General features: G+C 42.4%; 1 protein-coding gene across 3 annotated transcripts in view; it reads left to right on the top strand.

Moving 5' to 3' along the window:
* Window positions 1-17,500, top strand: part of cntln (centlein, centrosomal protein) — a 432,451-nt gene that overhangs the window by 107,936 nt on the left and 307,015 nt on the right. The window lies entirely within an intron of this gene.

Below are 17,500 nucleotides of genomic sequence, written 5' to 3' on the forward strand. Positions count from 1 at the left end.
ATAAAGCGCACCGGGTTATAAGGCGCACTGTCAGCTTTTGAGAAAATTTGTGGTTTTTAGGTGCGCCTTATAGTGCGGAAAATACGGTATATATGTGTTTATATATATATATATATATATATGTATATATGTGTATATATATATATATATATATATATACTGTATACAGTATATATATACATATATACAGTATATGTATATATGTATATTTGGATTATAAATCGCTCCAGAGTATAAGTCGCACCGACCGAAAATGCATAATAAAAAAGGGGAAAAAAACATATAAAAGTCGCACTGGAGTATAGGTCGCATTTTTGGGGGAAATGTATTTGATAAAAGCCAACACCAGGAATAGACATTTGAAAGGCAATTTAAAATAAATAAAGAATAGTGAACAACAGGCTGAATAAGTGTACGTTATATGAGGCATAAATAACCAACTGGTATGTTAACGTAACATATTATGGTAAGAGTCATTCAAATAACTATAACATATAGAACATGCTATACGTTTACCAAACAATCTGTCACTCCTAATCGCTAAATCCCATGAAATCTTATACGTCTAGTCTCTTACGTGAATGAGATCAATAATATTATTTGATATTTTACGCTAATGTGTTAATAATTTCACACATAAGTCGCTCCTGAGTATAAGTCGCACCCCCGGCCAAACTATGAAAAAAACTGCGACTTATAGTCCGAAAAATACGGTAATAATATTCACCAATTTCCCCTGTTTTTAATTTACCTGTTTTTATACACTTAAGTGGTCCTCCGCCTCACCTCTTTTTATCCATCCTGTCTTTCGGGTTGACCGGTGAACAAGTGATTAAATGGAGGTCATCTCCCTTTGAACACATTCCCAAGAACATATTAAGCATCATTTTCTTGTCAGATGTGAAGTGTCTGAGCTAATATCACTGGCAGGCACCTAGGCAGACACTAATGCTCAGCGTGAATGCAGACGACACGCATGACTGTCTTAGCTAATGGTGCCATTTACGTGTCTGCCGCTTGAGGGGCGTTTAGCCAAGGAATGCACAAAAGGGGAAACTGGCAATTCAAACGTTGGCCCACATTTAGCAATAGTTGCCGTGCACATTGGTGGTTGCTTGCTTGTGACGGGCCCAAGCCAACCTCTTTCCAGCATGGACTGTGCTTGAGAGGTGACCAATCAGTGAGCCCACACTAGCCTAACTAGACTTTTTGTCCCCGTAGATCGGTAAATACAGGACACCCTTGTGATCACGCTGCCCTCAGTCTCCTTTTAAGTGAAATGTATCATCTTTCATCATCTTTCCCATGCAGCCCGTAGTCCCCTCTTGCGTAAATGTTTTCCTAATTCAGTTCAGTTTCAGTTTATTTATTTATATAGCACGTAGGGGTGTAACGGTACACCAAAATTTCGGTTCGGTACGTACCTCGGTTTAGAGGTCACGGTTCGGTTCATTTTCGGTACAGTAAGAAAACAACAAAATATAAATTTGTTGGTTATTTATTCACCAAATTTGTAAACAATGGCATAACATACATATACACACAGGGTACATTGCCAGGGTTAATGTGGTCAACATATATAACATAAAAACTAAATAAGATAAGGCTCAAAATGGTTTCTTAACAAAATCTTACTACGTATAAAGTGTTTTTTTTGATTGATTGATTGAGATTTTTATTAGTAGATTGCACAGTACAGTACATATTCCGTACAATTGCCCACTAAATGGTAACACACCAATAAGTTTTTCAACTTGTTTAAGTCGGGGTCCACGTTAATCAACATTAAACTGCCTCAAGTTGTTGCTCAGATTAAATAAAATGACAAAACTTTTCTTCTACACATAAAAAGTGCAACATTAAACAGTTTCAAGTCAACTCAGCCTCAGATTAACTTTTCTCCCCCCCCCCAGCCTGGCTAACTTGGCAGTAAGAGGATATATGGGCTCATTGTTCTTCCACTATAGAAGTGGGTCAAAATCTAGTTTTTAATGCAATATGGACTTAAATCTGCTACTATAAAAACATTTGTTATTGCTTTAGCCCTGTCTGACTCACCGAGGAGAGGCTGCTTGAATGCGGTGGTGACGCTTCAAATGGGTTAGCATGTTTGACGTGTTGTCAGAAGCAGCTGCTGAACAATGTCGGCAAACCTCCGTCCTCCATTGTTGTATCGCGCAGCCAAAGTGTTCCCAAACGGGAGATCTTAACGAGGCAGGAGGGTCTTCCAGCTCTAGCTTTTACATGTTGTCCTAGCCGGTCGCTGCTAGCATGCCGTGTGTTGTGCCTCGGTGTGCATTGTTTACACAACGTGCGTTACGCTACTTAATATGTCCGTGTGGAAACTCGTTCGGTACACCTCAGAACCGAACGAAACCCCCGTACCGAAACGGTTCAATACAAATACACGTACCGTTACACCCCTAATAGCACATGTAAAAACAAGCCAAGTTGGCCAAAGTGCTATACAGAAATTAGAAAACTATTTACAACAAAAACAAGGGGCACATAGTGTCACATTTACATGGTAACACGGAATGAGGAATGAAATACAATAGTAAAGTGCAGAAATATCACCTAAAATACCAAAATGTAATAAATAAAAAAGGATAAAACAAGAAATAAAAACAACCAACATATCCTGCCTAACTGGATTTCAACGCCAGGGAGTAAAAATATGTTTTTAACCCAGATTTAAATTGGCTCCGAGACTGGGAGGACCTAATAGATAGTGGATGGTTGTTCCACAGTCTAGGCCAGGCCTGGGCAAGTCCAAGTCGCCCTCCCTCCCCCAACGTTGACCTCGGCACTCTGACCCCGTATCTCAGCGACTGTGTCACAAACCTGGGGGTAAAGTTTGACTCAGATTTTAAATTCGAAAAACAAATCAGCAGCGTCGTTCAAAAAAGCTTTTATCAATTACGCCAAATAGCGAAAGTGAAACCGCTTCTATCAAGACATGATCTTGAGAAATTAATCCACGCTTTTATCTCGACTCGTCTTGATTACTGTAATGCCCTGTATGTAGGCATTAGCCAGGCCTCCCTCGCCCGCCTGCAGCTCGTGCAGAACTCTGCTGCTCGTCTGCTAACACAGACCCGCAGACGTGAGCACATCACCCCTATTTTAGCGTCCCTTCACTGGCTCCCTGTGCGTTACCGAATACATTTTAAACTCCTTTTATTTGTTTTTAAATGTCTAAACAACCTCGCGCCAACCTATCTCTCCGACCTCCTTCAGCCTTACTGCCCCACCCGATCCTTAAGATCAGCCGATCAGCTGCTGTTGACGGTCCCTGACACAAGGCTGAAGCTTAGAGGTGACAGAGCTTTCGCCGTTGCTGCTCCCAAGCTCTGGAACGACCTACCCCTGAGTGTTAGACAAGCCTCCTCTCTTCCTGTTTTTAAATCTCTCTTAAAAACATACTTTTATTCCATGGCTTTTAACACTGAGTGATATCCATCCTGCAATGGCGCCCCATAATACACCTGCTGTGATCCTGTTTTTATGTTTTTATTAATTCTATTTTAATTATTTATTTTTTATCGTGTTCTGTTTGTGTTGTGTTGTGTTTGCTCGGTACTCGTTTTATCTTTTAACCTGCTCATTGTACAGCACTTTGGCTACCCCTGTGGTAAATTTTAAATGTGCTCTATAAATAAAGTTGATTTGATTTGATTTGATTTGGGCAAATTAAGGCCCGGGGGCCACATGCGGCCCGTTAAGCTTTTCAATCTGGCCCGCCGGACAGTCCCAAATATTTTTTTTAGATCTTTAAGATGGAAAGTGTAGCTGCCATTATGATGTGCAGTGATGTTTTCTAATGACCGTAAGTCTTCAACTATACAAAGTATTTCAATGGTTGGAATCTGCGCTTATGGCTGATATACCAGTTACTATGGTAATCTAATTAGTAACTATGGTAATCTAATTAGTTACTAGGGACTAGGGACTAGGGACGGCGTGGGAGAGTGGCCGTGCGCAACCCGAGGATCACTGGTTCAATCCCCACCTAGCACCAACCTCGTCATGTCCGTTGTGTCATGAGCAAGACACTTCACCCTTGCTCCTGATGGGTGCTGGTTAGCGCCTTGCATGGCAGCTCCCTCCATCAGTGTGTGAATGGGTAAATGTGGAAGTAGTGTCAAAGCGCTTTGAGTACCTTGAAGGTAGAAAAGCGCTATACAAGTACAACCCATTTATCATTTACTATGGTCATCTAATTAGTTACTATGGTAATCTACGTCACAAAGCTTAGTGATATATCAGATATATTCATATCATATTTCACTGTTTGTTGCATTTTTGTTGCGTTTCACTTGATTGTAAAATATGTCGAGCGAAAGGGGTGTGACATTCATCTTTTGTCAATATTCAGTGTTTTATCGTTCATAGAAACATGTAAAATTCCATTACGTTTTTTAAGGCGGCCTGTCATAAAGTTTTTAGCATTCAATCAGACATTATTGTGAGTTTTTGTATTAGTGTTCCTAAAAATAGATATACCAGCCCCCAGACACATTTTTTTCTCTAAATGTGGCCCCCCCAGACACATTTTTTTCTCTAAATGTGGCCCCCGAGTCAAAATAATTGCCCAGGCCTGGTGTAGGCCCTGCCACTGAGGAGGCTCTATCTCCTCTGGTTTTTAGCCTAGTTTGAAGACCACAGGGTATATTTAAGGCTGCAGCAGCTCAATACGATAGGGCGGGGCTTCTTGGTTTAAGCATTTAAAAACAATAAGTACAATTTTAAAATGAACTCTAAAAGTAACTGGGAGCCAATCAAGGGAAGCCAGTACAGGGGTAACATGCTCACTTCGTTTGGTTTTAGTTAAAAGACGAGCAGCAGAGTTCTCTAGCCGCTGGAGAGAGCCCTGATCCAGGCCTACGTACAAAGAATTACAGTAATCCAGGCGTAACGTCACAAACGCATGTATAGCTCTTTCAAAGTCAGCCTGTGGAAGAAACTGTTTTATTTTTGCAAGGAGTCTTAGCTGAAGGAAGCTAGATTTAATGACAGAGATAATTTGTTTGTCCAGCTTAAGCAAGCTGTCAAAAGTGACTCCAAGGCTCCTTGCTGATTCGTGGCAATATGAGGACGTAGGACCAATAGCACTGTCACGTCCTTGCAGCGGCTTTCTTTCACCAAATACGACGATATCCGTATAAAAAAATTGGCCCCCAACCATACTCGTACATCATGCAAACTAGTTCTGCAGAGTAGTCATGGCAACCTGGGTATTGCTTACTGTTACAGGCAGATATATTTGAATATCATCTGCGAAACAGTGAAAAGAGCCATTGTGCTTAAAAAAAAAAAGCACCCAGGGGAAGGATGTATAAAGAAAAGAGGACAGGTGCTAAAATTGAGCCTTGGGGTACACCATGCTGAAAGGCAGACTCAAAGGAGGAGTATTGGCCTCGGTTTACAGAAAAATGACTGGAACCACCACACAAGACTCAAGGCGAGCTAAAAGAATGCTCTGGTCTACCGTATCAAAAGCAGCAGTCAAATCTAAAAGCACAAGAACTGCAGATTGACCTGAGTCCACAGCTAAAAGCAGGTCATTAAAAACTCTTAAAAGTGCAGTTTCTGTGCTATGTTGTGGATTTAAAACAATTTTTTCCCCAATATCGTTTCAGTTGAGATAAGAAGGAAGTTGATCATAAACAACCTTCTCCAAGACCTTAGATAGAATAGCAACTTTGAGATTGGTCTGAAATTTGATAAAATATTGGGGTCAAGGTTATTCTTTTTGATTAGTGGCTGGACCACAGCATGTTTCAAGGAGGTTGGGAAACATCCACACCTTAGGGAAGAATTGACTAGATGAACAATAAAAGGCCCAATAGAGTTAAAAACATTTTTTTAAAAAGCCGACATGTGATAATGTCCAGTGGACATGCAGAGGGTTTTATTTGTTGAACTATTTTCAGGGATGGGACACTGGCTCAAAACAATCGAAGGCAGTAAGACCTGTTTCCACTGAGACTACAGATGCAGGAAGGGACAGTCTAATCATTGATATTTTCTCTGTGAGAAATGTCCAAAATTGTTCACGGTGAGTAGAAGAAGGCACCACACTGTTGGAGGACAGTGGATTAATAAGCGAGTTCAAAGTAGGGATGTCCCGATCCAGGTTTTTGCACTTCCGATCCGATACCGATATTGTTTTTGCACTTCCGATCCGATACCGATACTGACCGATACTGGCCTATCCGAGCATGTATTAAAGTTTAAAGTTATTTAGCCTATTTAGTTGTCAGAATCATGTTGAAAAGGGTTTTAGTACTCTTGATAACAACTAGCCAGCTGAATTAGGGGAGTTTGAATAATACACAATGGTTGGTAACAAGAAACTGACCTGTTTATTCAAGGATAAACACAAAATAGACAAAATTATACATGACAAACAGAAATGGCATCATTGAACTAGGGCTGGGCGATATGGCCTTTTTTTAATATTGCGATATTTTAAGGCCATATTGCGATACACAATATATATCTCGATATTTTGCCTTAGCCTTGAATGAACACTTGATGCATATAATCACAGCAGTATGATGATTCTGTGTGTTTTGATTGATTGATTGAGACTTTTATTAGTAGGTTGCACAGTGAAGTACATATTCCGTACAATTGACCACTAAATGGTAACACCCCAATAAGTTTTTCAACTTGTTTAAGACGGGGTCCACTTAAATTGATTCATGATACAGATATATACTATCAGATATATACTATCATCATAATACAGTCATCACACAAGATAATCACATTGAATTATTTACATTATCTATAATCCAGGGTGTGGAGGGGGGCGCCGGATGTAAGTGTCAAAAAGACAGCCAAAAGAGTTTGATATGAGAATAAATCTAAAGTTAAAATATAGGGTAGAAATGCATCCATTTGCAGGAAATGTAGTCTTGATTTTCAAAATTTTCTTTCAATGCTTGCATGTCTACATTAAAACATTCTTCTTCATACTGCATTAATATATGCTACTTTTAAACTTTCATGCAGAGAAGGAAATCACAACTAAAAAAATCACTAATTTTTTCATACGGTGTTGATGTGGAAATTTTTGCCATTTTGATGGTGTGGGCGTGTGGCACCGAATGGAGATAAGCGTCTCGACAGACTTCACAATATTTGAACAATGATGACGAAAACTGTTTTCTCTGTCGTGTCCCTGTGTCGAAAATTGTTATGCGCTTATTTTTTGATTTGATTTTGTGCGTGGCATAGATTTGCCGTGCGCAGAGGACGCTTGAGCAGGCGCGCACCTTAGCGGCTGCGCTAGCATCACAGCTAACGTTAGCCATGCCGCTACCTCGCTCTCTGCTGGGAGAGGACGTATACGTATGTGACGTATGACGTGACAGTATGTGACGTGTGTAAGAAGGTGCGCTCGCTGTCTGTGAGAGGGAGACACAGGAAAGAGTGAGAAGAGCCTGTCGTGTAATGCCAGCAGCTAAAAGCAACTGCGTGAGAATTGTGGATGTGTTGAAGGTGTGCTGGAAAATGCGGAACGGAAATTACGGAGCAGCAAAAAAGTGGAATGTATTATTTAAATCGGTGCGTTGGAAAACACGGACCGGAGTTTTTTTAAAACTGGATCTGGATCGGCATTTTCCCATGCCTTGCCGATACGCAATTTTTGGCAAATATCGGCAGCCGATCCGATCCAAATATCGGATCGGGACATCCCTAGTCTGATCTGATCCGCCTCTCCATCAGAATGCCTTTCAGGTTGGAAAAGTCCTGCCGACATGTTGACCTTAGCAACTAACAGACAAACACAACTGCCGTTCTCATTTTGTCTTCAAGTAAACAATGGCTGCTGCCATGTAATTATTTTTCAGCTTGAGAACGTCTGCACGCCGAGTCGGGCTGCGTATTGATCTGTGGGCAAGGGGCTGTGGCCTGATAACCATGGGTTTGGGCCGCCCATGGGAAGCTCTACAGGGGAAGCCTGGGAATCCATGATGTGGCTAATGCCCTGCCACTTGTTCCGTCGCCCCCTGTAACCCCCCCTGTCTCTGAGGCAGATGAAGTGCGTCGTCCCCCCTGGTCGCCAGTTAACACTGCCCCGGACCGGACCCTTTCATTAGAGCCTTGTTTCGGAGAGGTTGCGGGCTGCTTGAAGGGGCAGCGGATGTCTTGCAGATGTCCTCTGTGAATAATCCGCACTGGGGAAAATCCATACTTGTCATTGGCAGCCTCTGTCTTGTTTGTGTGCGTGTCTGAATGCGTGTGTGTGCACTTGCTGTCCGGTGCATCTTGGTGTGCTCCCTCTGTTCTCTTTGTCCTTGTTAATAATAACAGGGCTGAGGGCTCGCATTTCCCTCTCTGCAGGGCAGCCGTGTCATATCAGCAGTAAACAAGCTCCTTCCCTTCAGAAAGACAACTCTCCCAAGCCCTGGCCACTCGAGCAGAAACCTATCCCCCCAACACACACCCCTCTTCCTTTCCCTTTTCCTTTCGCTTCACTCTCTTTCTAATTTCTCTGTTTTCATCAGACGCCGCTCTCCTTTCACTTCCAGTCCTGTTTGTCCTGTCCGTTGAAAGGCTTTTCTCCCTCGCCCTCACTGTTAAGGTCAGACTGACGGTGGGGGCAGGAGCGAAGTGGAGGGGCTTCTCCTGACAAGGAAAATCCATATGTTGTCTTCTCTTACTCCTCCTTTTAAATCAGGAGTCCAATCTCGCTGTGTTTTAATAGCTGTCAGCCATACGGTACTAACAACACTGCACCATTTGATACTGTGCTCCCTGCTAGTTTAAGTACAGCGGAAACCCTTAAATCCAACCCAATCTCCGCTGTTCTGATTTCAAAACAAAATAAGTAGGGGTGTCCCTATACAACTTTTTTTTTACCGTATTTTCAGTGTTATAGAGTGGAATAGTACCGTATTTTTCGGACCATAGGGCGCACCGGATTAAAAGGCGCTCTGCCGATGAGCGGGTCTATCATACTTGCCAACCCTCCCGAATTTTCCGGGAGACTCCCGAATTTCAGTGCCTCTCCCGAAAATCTCCCGGGACAACCATTCTCCCGAATTTCTCCCGATTTCCAGCCGGACTTAAGGCACGCCCCCTCCAGGTCCGTGTGGACCTGAGTGAGGACAGCCTGTCGTCACGTCCGCTTGGCCAACCAAAAAGTAACCACAGAACTGTTGCGGTGCCGGCGAGTAGGCATGATTATGCCGATTGTTTTTTCGGTGAGGACAGCAGGAACTCCAGAGACAGCATGCAGGTAGGACGAATTATTTATTTGTGTAAATCATCATACCTGCCAACTACTCCGGTTTTCCCATAATTAGTACGGTTTTCATCAACCTATTCCGGGTTACGGTTGCAGTGATAAAAAATACGTTTTTTCATTAATTAAAAAATTTTTTTTTTTTTTAAATGCGCGAGGCTATTTATAGCACCACTGCCAAGCACGAGGCACCAGTTGCCATTGTTTCCAAACGAGCGAACGATCATGGAATCAGCCGGAGAAACATCGCAAACGAGTCTTAAACCGAAAAGAAAACTGCAGTCATTCCGTGAAGAATATTCAAAAGCCTATCCGGGAATAATTATCCGTTCCAAAAAGGGTGAAAACTACGCGAATTGCACCTTGTGCAGACATGATTTTTCGATCGGACACGGAGGAATTAGCGATGTAAAAGACCACGTTGGGACAAAAAAAACACAAGTCTAATGCCGTTGCTAGCGATACAAGTGGAAAACTTTCAACGTTTTTCGGATTTTAGCCACAAAAAGGTAATGACACCAATGTTATCTATTGGAATTGTTTAGTACTGTTATACTGTTAAAAGTGTTTATACTATTTATGCTTTCAAGTCCAAGTTGAAGAAATCTTGTTAAATGTTGACAGCATAACTACCAAAATACAGAAGTATGTCCTTAATATTTTTGCAGTGCTATTTCTGTTGAAAAGTTAAAATGATTACATTAGAGATGTGACGTGCCACTTTTCAAGTGTCTGATGGCTTAAATTAATTTTCATAAATTTTTCATATTTTGAATTCTTTTGAAAGGCTTACAAAAAAACTACATTTGAATTGTAATTCCATGCTATTGACAGGACTATTAATTTTAATGAAGTTAGCTTACCATGTTTACAGTATGATAATTGTGATAGAAATGTGAATTTTAGGCACAGAATATTTTATACAATTGAACAAGGCAGTAGATTATACAAGCTTGGACAGAAAGTTAATAATGACACCAATTTTTTTTTAATGGAATTATTTAGTACTGTTTTACCATTTGTTTACTGTAAAAAGTGTTTATACTGTTTATACTTTCAATTAACAAATTGAAGTCTTGTGAAAGGTTGACAGGATAACTGGCATTAACTGTCAACATAATTTCAAACTATTGAAGTTAGCTTACAGAATAAACATGTCAATCAACCCATATGATTTTTGCTGTAATATTTTTGTTTTGAAAAGTCACTGTGACTGATAGAAAAGTGATGGTTTTAGCAACATTTTAACCTGTCTGAATGCTAATAATCATTTTGCGTCGGGGGGCGAAGCCTGAACCCCCACCAGGACTTTGTCCTGGAGCTACCGGGGCCTGCGGCCCCTGGACCCTGGCTACTAGGTTTTTCTGATTTCAAAAGTTGGCAGGTATGAATCATACCCGAAAATAGAAACGAACAAAACAAGCGAACACAAGGAGAGTGTGCCTAGCACAAGGAAAGCTAACGGAATAGCACACACAGGGAAGGCATAAGGCAACGCTTAGCTTACGGACACAAGGAATAAACGTGACAGTTGCGTAAAGCAAACAAAAGCACCAGGCTGAGTGACAGGAAAAAGCAGGACTAAATAGCTCTCCGATTAGTGCCCGGGAACAGGTGTGCGTCCCGAACACTAATCAGATGCAGGCGAAAACAATCAGTAACCATGACAACCAAGACAACACAAAACAGGAGTGCTGAAACATAACTTATATCACAAGTGACTCAAAACCCAAAATAAACTATGATCCAACACCAGATCATAACAAGAACACTATACCGTATAGTGTTCTGTGGTTACTTTTTGGTTGGCCAGCGGTTTACGTTGTATTGCGCACCCTGATGGTTCTGAAGTATGAAGTAAAGAGATGTAACTTCGTCACCTCGCCTGGTTATTGACTCCAACCCATAATATTACACTGCCCATACCTATGCTCCTTCAAAGGCTGTGCTACTGGCTGCAAAGCATTGCACTTTCAAATACAACAATGAGTAGAGGAGTGTTATGTGTGTATATGTGTAAATAAATGAACACTGAAATTCAAGTATTTATTTTATTTATATGTATATATGTATATATCCATCCATCCATCTTCTTCCGCTTATCCGAGGTCGGGTCGCGGGGACAGCAGCCTAAGCAGGGAAGCCCAGACTTCCCTCTCCCCAGCCACTTCGTCCAGCTCTGCCTGTGGGACCCCGAGGCGTTCCCAGGCCAGCCGGGAGACATAGTCTTCCCAACGTGTCCTGGGTCTTCCCCGTGGCCTCCTACCGGTCGGACGTGCCCTAAACACCTCCCTAGGGAGGCGTTCGGGTGGCATCCTGACCAGATGCCCGAACCACCTCATCTGGCTCCTCTCCATGTGGAGGAGCAGCGGCTTTACTTTGAGCTCCCCCCGGATGGCAGAGCTTCTCACCCTATCTCTAAGGGAGAGCCCCGCCACCCGGCGGAGGAAACTCATTTCGGCCGCTTATACCCGTGATCTTGTCCTTTCGGTCATAACCCAAAGCTCATGACCATAGGTGAGGATGGGAACGTAGATCGACCGGTAAATTGAGAGCTTTGCCTTCCGGCTCAGCTCCTTCTTCACCACAACGGATCGATACAGCATCCGCATTACTGAAGACGCCGCACCGATCCGCCTGTCGATCTCACGATCCTCTCTTCCCTCACTCGTGAACAAGACTCCAAGGTACTTGAACTCCTCCACTTGGGGCAAGATCTCCTCCCCAACCCGGAGATGGCACTCCACCCTTTTTATATATAAGAAATACTTGAATTTCAGTGGATTCTACCTATAAATATACTCCTCCCCCCTACCCCCCGCCCCCAAATCTCCAGAATCTGGAGGTCTCAAGGTTGGCAAGTATGGGGTCTATTTAGGTACTTTTTCATACAAAAGGCGCACCGGATTATAAGGCGCATTAAAGGGGTCATATTATGATCCATCCATCAATTTTCAATCAATCAATCAATCAATCAATCAATCATCAATGTTTATTTATATAGCCCTAAATCACAAGTGTCTCAAAGGGCTGCACAAGCCACAACGACATCCTCGGTACAAAGCCCACATAAGGGCAAGGAAAAACTCACCCCAGTAGGACGTCGATGTGAATGACTATGAGAAACCTTGGAGAGGACCGCATATGTGGGTAACCCCCCCCCCCCCCCCCCTCTAGGGGAGACCAAATGCAATGGATGTCGAGTGGGTCTGACATAATATTGTGAGAGTCCAGTCCATAGTGGATCCAACATAATAGTAAGAGTCCAGTCCATAGTGGGGCCAGCAGGACACCATCCCGAGCGGAGACGGGTCAGCAGCGCAGAGATGTTCCCAACCGATGCACAGGCGAGCGGTCCACCCCGGGTCCCGACTCTGGACAGCCAGCACTTCATCCATGGCCACTGGACCTGTGCACCCCCCCTCCACAAGGAAAAGGGGAGCAGAGGGGAAAAGAAAAGAAACGGCAGATCAACTGGTCTAAAAGGGGGGTCTATTTAAAGGCTAGAGTATACAAATGAGTTTTAAGATGGGACTTAAATGCTTCTACTGAGGTAGCATCTCTAATTGTTACCGGGAGGGCATTCCATAGTACTATTTTCTACCGCTTGTCCCTATTGGGGTCGCGGGGGGTGCTGGAGCCTATCTCAGCTGCAATCGGGCGGAAGGCGGTGTACACGGGGGTCCGATCATATTGATGGTATTTTTATGAAAATGGGAAGAGGTTTAGCCATGGTCAGGAAGTGCTCCACCTTCTTGACATCCTCAACAATGGCTCAAGTCATACAGTCCTTGGTTTTCTGTCATCTTCATTACTGTCCTATAATATGGTCCGCTACGACTAAGTCTGACCTGAACAAACTGCAAGAGCGCTCTGCAAACACAGAGCGGCGAGACTGGTACTTAAGTGTTCTTTTGCGCACTAATATTTCATTCATGCATTCACGCCTGTCCTGGTTGTCTGTTGAACAAAAGATGCATTGTAGTCTCCTTATGTTCTTTAGAACTATCATGTTAGATCAATCACCAGATTACTTTTACAAGCAGTTTTTAAAATCAACTAACACACATATTCATGACACTAGGAATGCCAGCAATGGCTATTTGGCACTTCCTGCTCTCAGGACCAATCTCCTCAAACATACAGTCATGTATAGATGTACATCATTCTGGAATGGGTCGTGTCGGAGGCAGATATTTACATATATCCGAATTTAAATGTTACTTCTTTTGATTTCATTGTCATATTACAAAACAGCTAGTGTTTTTCTTCCAAATGTGGTCTTTTGGTTGTCTGCAAAACTGTGTGCTTAACCTTGAAGTGAGGAATGTTAGAGAGAGCGATAATAAGCATTTGTTTTGTCTAGAGAGAGATGACTGCCTGCGACTTAAGAGGGGAGAGGGTTTTGGGTCGGGGAAAGAGACGATCTTAGGGGCGCATTTGAATGTTCTATGCTGGACTGGTCTGAAAGTATATATGCAAAGCTTTGCAAATATATTACAAAATACCTATTCTGTCTCTGGTGGTTTTTCAACTCAGCTTTAAGTGTCGTAAAGAGCTTGGGAGCGACTTGTGACTTGAATTCCCTGGGAGGAACAACTGGTCCAAAACGCAACAATTGCCATCTCACATTAATCTCTCACAAAGTAAAATGTCATTCAAGACAGCTTTGAAGATACACCTATTGCAGCTGCCGACATGACGTGAAATGTTTAATACTGGGTTTATTTAGCTTTTTTATCTTATGTTGTATTTTTCCTTTGTATAATGTTTGGTAATGCATGTATTCTTTGTATTTTTATTTTGTATGCTCCTATATGGACCCCAGGACGACTAGCAGTCGCCTTGGCGTCAGTTAATGAGGATCCATTCAATAAACAATAAACACCCTGGACAAGTCGCCACCTCATCACAGGGCCAACAAAGATAGACAGACAACATTCACACTCACATTCACACATTAGGGACCATTTAGTGTTGCCAGTCAACCTATCCCCAGGTGCATGTTTTTGGAGGTGGGAGGAGTACCCGGAGGGAACCCACGCAGTCACGGGGAGAAAATGCAAACTCCACACAGAAAGATCCCGAAAGACTGAACTCAGGACTACTCAGGACCTTCGTATTGTGAGGCACATGCGCTAACCCAGTGACGTGCAGTCACTAGAGGCAGGTGAGGCGGGGCTTCACCTGCCATCATGGAAAGAAAAAAAATGTAAAAAGAAAAAAAAAAAATTAAATTGTTATATGTATCCAGTGATTATACTATAAAGTTATTTTCCATTTAACTTCACCAGTTTTAGATTATTTTTATTCAAAATCGCTGAATTTTCACATTTGCCGTTCAAATACTGAGAAGAGACGGTGCGGTGAACAGCAGCCAGTGGAGGCACGTCACTCAGTGCCTCAACATGGATTCCGGACTCGGCTAACTGCTGGCCTGCTATGTAGTGAGACCGTATTGCTATATGAATTATATTATACATTTCCATAGTTTAGTTAGCTGAGGTATATAATGTACAGTGTATTTTGTCAACAACTGTATGTGTGTAACGTATTTCTTGTGCTGAGCGATCATAAAACGGCTGCAAAAGACGCACTGGCTGAGGCTCCAGTAGCCCCGCCTCCTGCACCCCCGCCGTAGAATTGTTATATCAACTAAAGCCCACACTTAAACTTTCCACGTGCAAGATTGAATCTATTTAAAAAAGTTATTTCATAAGAAGCCAGAAAGTGCAAAAACAATAATGTTCGTGTTGGAGGAGTTGTGAATGACTGCAGGGCCACAACATTAGGTACACCTGCAGACTGCAGGTGTACCTAATTCACAACTCCTCCAACACGAACATTATTGTTTTTGCACTTTTTGGCTTCTTATTAAATAACTTTTGTAACCTATTTTTATGGGCTTTCCTATTTGTGATGTTAAGTTCCTGTTATGCGCTGTTATACAGTATATGCCTTGAGCTCTTATTTTGAAGGCGCCAAGAGCGGAAGTGATGACATGTTGTAGTGGAGCGGAGGTTTTTGAAAGAAGGTAAATAAAGTGGTCCTCGTGTAAACTGGAGCCTCCGTGTTTGTTATTTTGTAGTTTCATACAGTATAGGCGACATTTATAAACCCTCGGTTACACTTTTTTAAATAGATTCAATCTTGCACGTGGGAAGTTTAAGTGAGGGCTTTAGTTGCGGCGCATGAACTTAATTTCTAAGTAAAGGTAAGACCATAATAAAGTTTTTTTTATTAAATGTGCTTTTTTGTGTGCTACAGTTTGTATGTGTAAAGTTAAAGTTAAGTTAAAGTACCAATGATTGTCACACACACACTAGGTGTAATGAAATTTGTCCTCTGCATTTGACCCATCCCCTTGTTCACCCCCTGGGAGGTGAGGGGAGCAGTGGGCAGCAGCGGCGCCGCGCCTGGGAATCATTTTTGGTAATTTAACCCCCAATTCCAAGCCTTGATGCTGAGTGCCAAGCAGGGAAGAATGCTGGTATGAGCTTTTAAACATAACCCGTTAACTGCTGCCAATCAAATGGTGAATAAGATACTCTTTAGGGTTCATATGTTTGTAAATCTGACTGTGATGAAGTCAGTGCCTCACCAGCCATCAACCTCACCGCACGTCACTGCACTAACCCCTGTTCACCGTGCTGCCCTCATATTAGGATTTTTTTTTCTACATTTAAAACACTATCTTGTGGTCTACATGACATGTGATGGTGGTTCTTTGGTCAAAATGTTGCATGGATGATCTTGTACAGATCATCTTCAAGTCGCTTTCTGACAATCTCTTCAGGATGCACCGTTTTGTGGAATCTCCAGGCAGGAGAACCGCCCTAAATGGAGCCCGCGTACCGCCACTTGCACACATACCACAGTTTGAGAATTACTGCTATTGATGGTCTGTGGTAATATTTTAGTGTAGCTACTCGCTGATGTATAAGAATTTTCCTGAACATTTGGTCATTTTAAGCTTCTGGCAACGCTGAAAATGAATACAGTGTCAGTTAAAAGCTTGGTGTGTTTAAAGGGGAACATTATCACAATTTCAGAAGGGTTAAAACCATTAAAAATCAGTTCCCAGTGGCTTATTTTATTTTTCGAAGTTTTTTTAACATTTTTACCCATCACGCAATATCCCTAAAAAAAGCTTCAAAGTGCCTGATTTCAACCATCGTTATATACACCCGTCCATTTTCCTGTGACGTCACATAGTGATGCCGATACAAACAAACATGGCGGATAGAACAGCAAGTTTATAGCGACATTAGCTCGGATTCAGACTCGGATTTCAGCGGCTTAAGCGATTCAACAGATTACGCATGTATTGAAACGGATGGTTGTAGTGTGGAGGCAGGTAGCGAAAACGAAATTGAAGAAGAAACCGAAGCTATTGAGCCATATCGGTTTGAACCGTATGCAAGCGAAACCGACGAAAACGACACGACAGCCAGCGACACGGGAGAAAGCGAGGACGAATTCGGCGATCGCCTTCTAACCAACGATTGGTATGTGTTTGTTTGGCATTAAAGGAAACTAACAACTATGAACTAGGTTTACAGCATATGAAATACATTTGGCAACAACATGCACTTTGAGAGTGCAGACAGCCCAGTTTTCATCCATTAATATATTCTGTAGACATACCCTCATCCGCACTCTTTTCCTGGGGGTCTGGCGGCAGATTTCTTTGACTTTATCGTTGGAAATGCATCTGCTTTGAGTGTCGCAGGATATCCACACATTCTTGCCATCTCTGTCGTAGCATAGCTTTCGTCGGTAAAGTGTGCGGAACAAACGTCCAATTTCTTGCCACTTTCGCATCTTTGGGCCACTGGTGCAACTTGAATCCGTCCCTGTTGGTGTTGTTACACCCTCCGACAACACACCGACGAGGCATGATGTCTCCAAGGTACGGAAAACAGTCGAAAAAACGGAAAATAACAGAGCTGATTTGAGAAAATGGCGGATTGCTTCCCGATCGCTCCGAGAGTGAATAATAGAAAGGCGTTTATTTCGCCAAAATTCACCCATTTAGAGTTCGGAAATCGGTTAAAAAAATATATGGTCTTTTTTCCTGCAACATCAAGGTATATATTGACGCTTACATAGGTCTGGTGATAATGTTCCCCTTTAACTGATGTTTATGAATCAGTCGCCTTGCTCATATTGCACTGAGCAGTCTATTTCTATGGTTTTCGTCACCCTTTTTCATTTCAGGTAACCTTGGCAAATACA

Source organism: Nerophis lumbriciformis, linkage group LG27 (genome assembly GCF_033978685.3).
Source record: "Nerophis lumbriciformis linkage group LG27, RoL_Nlum_v2.1, whole genome shotgun sequence".
NCBI classification, from domain to species: domain Eukaryota; kingdom Metazoa; phylum Chordata; class Actinopteri; order Syngnathiformes; family Syngnathidae; genus Nerophis; species Nerophis lumbriciformis.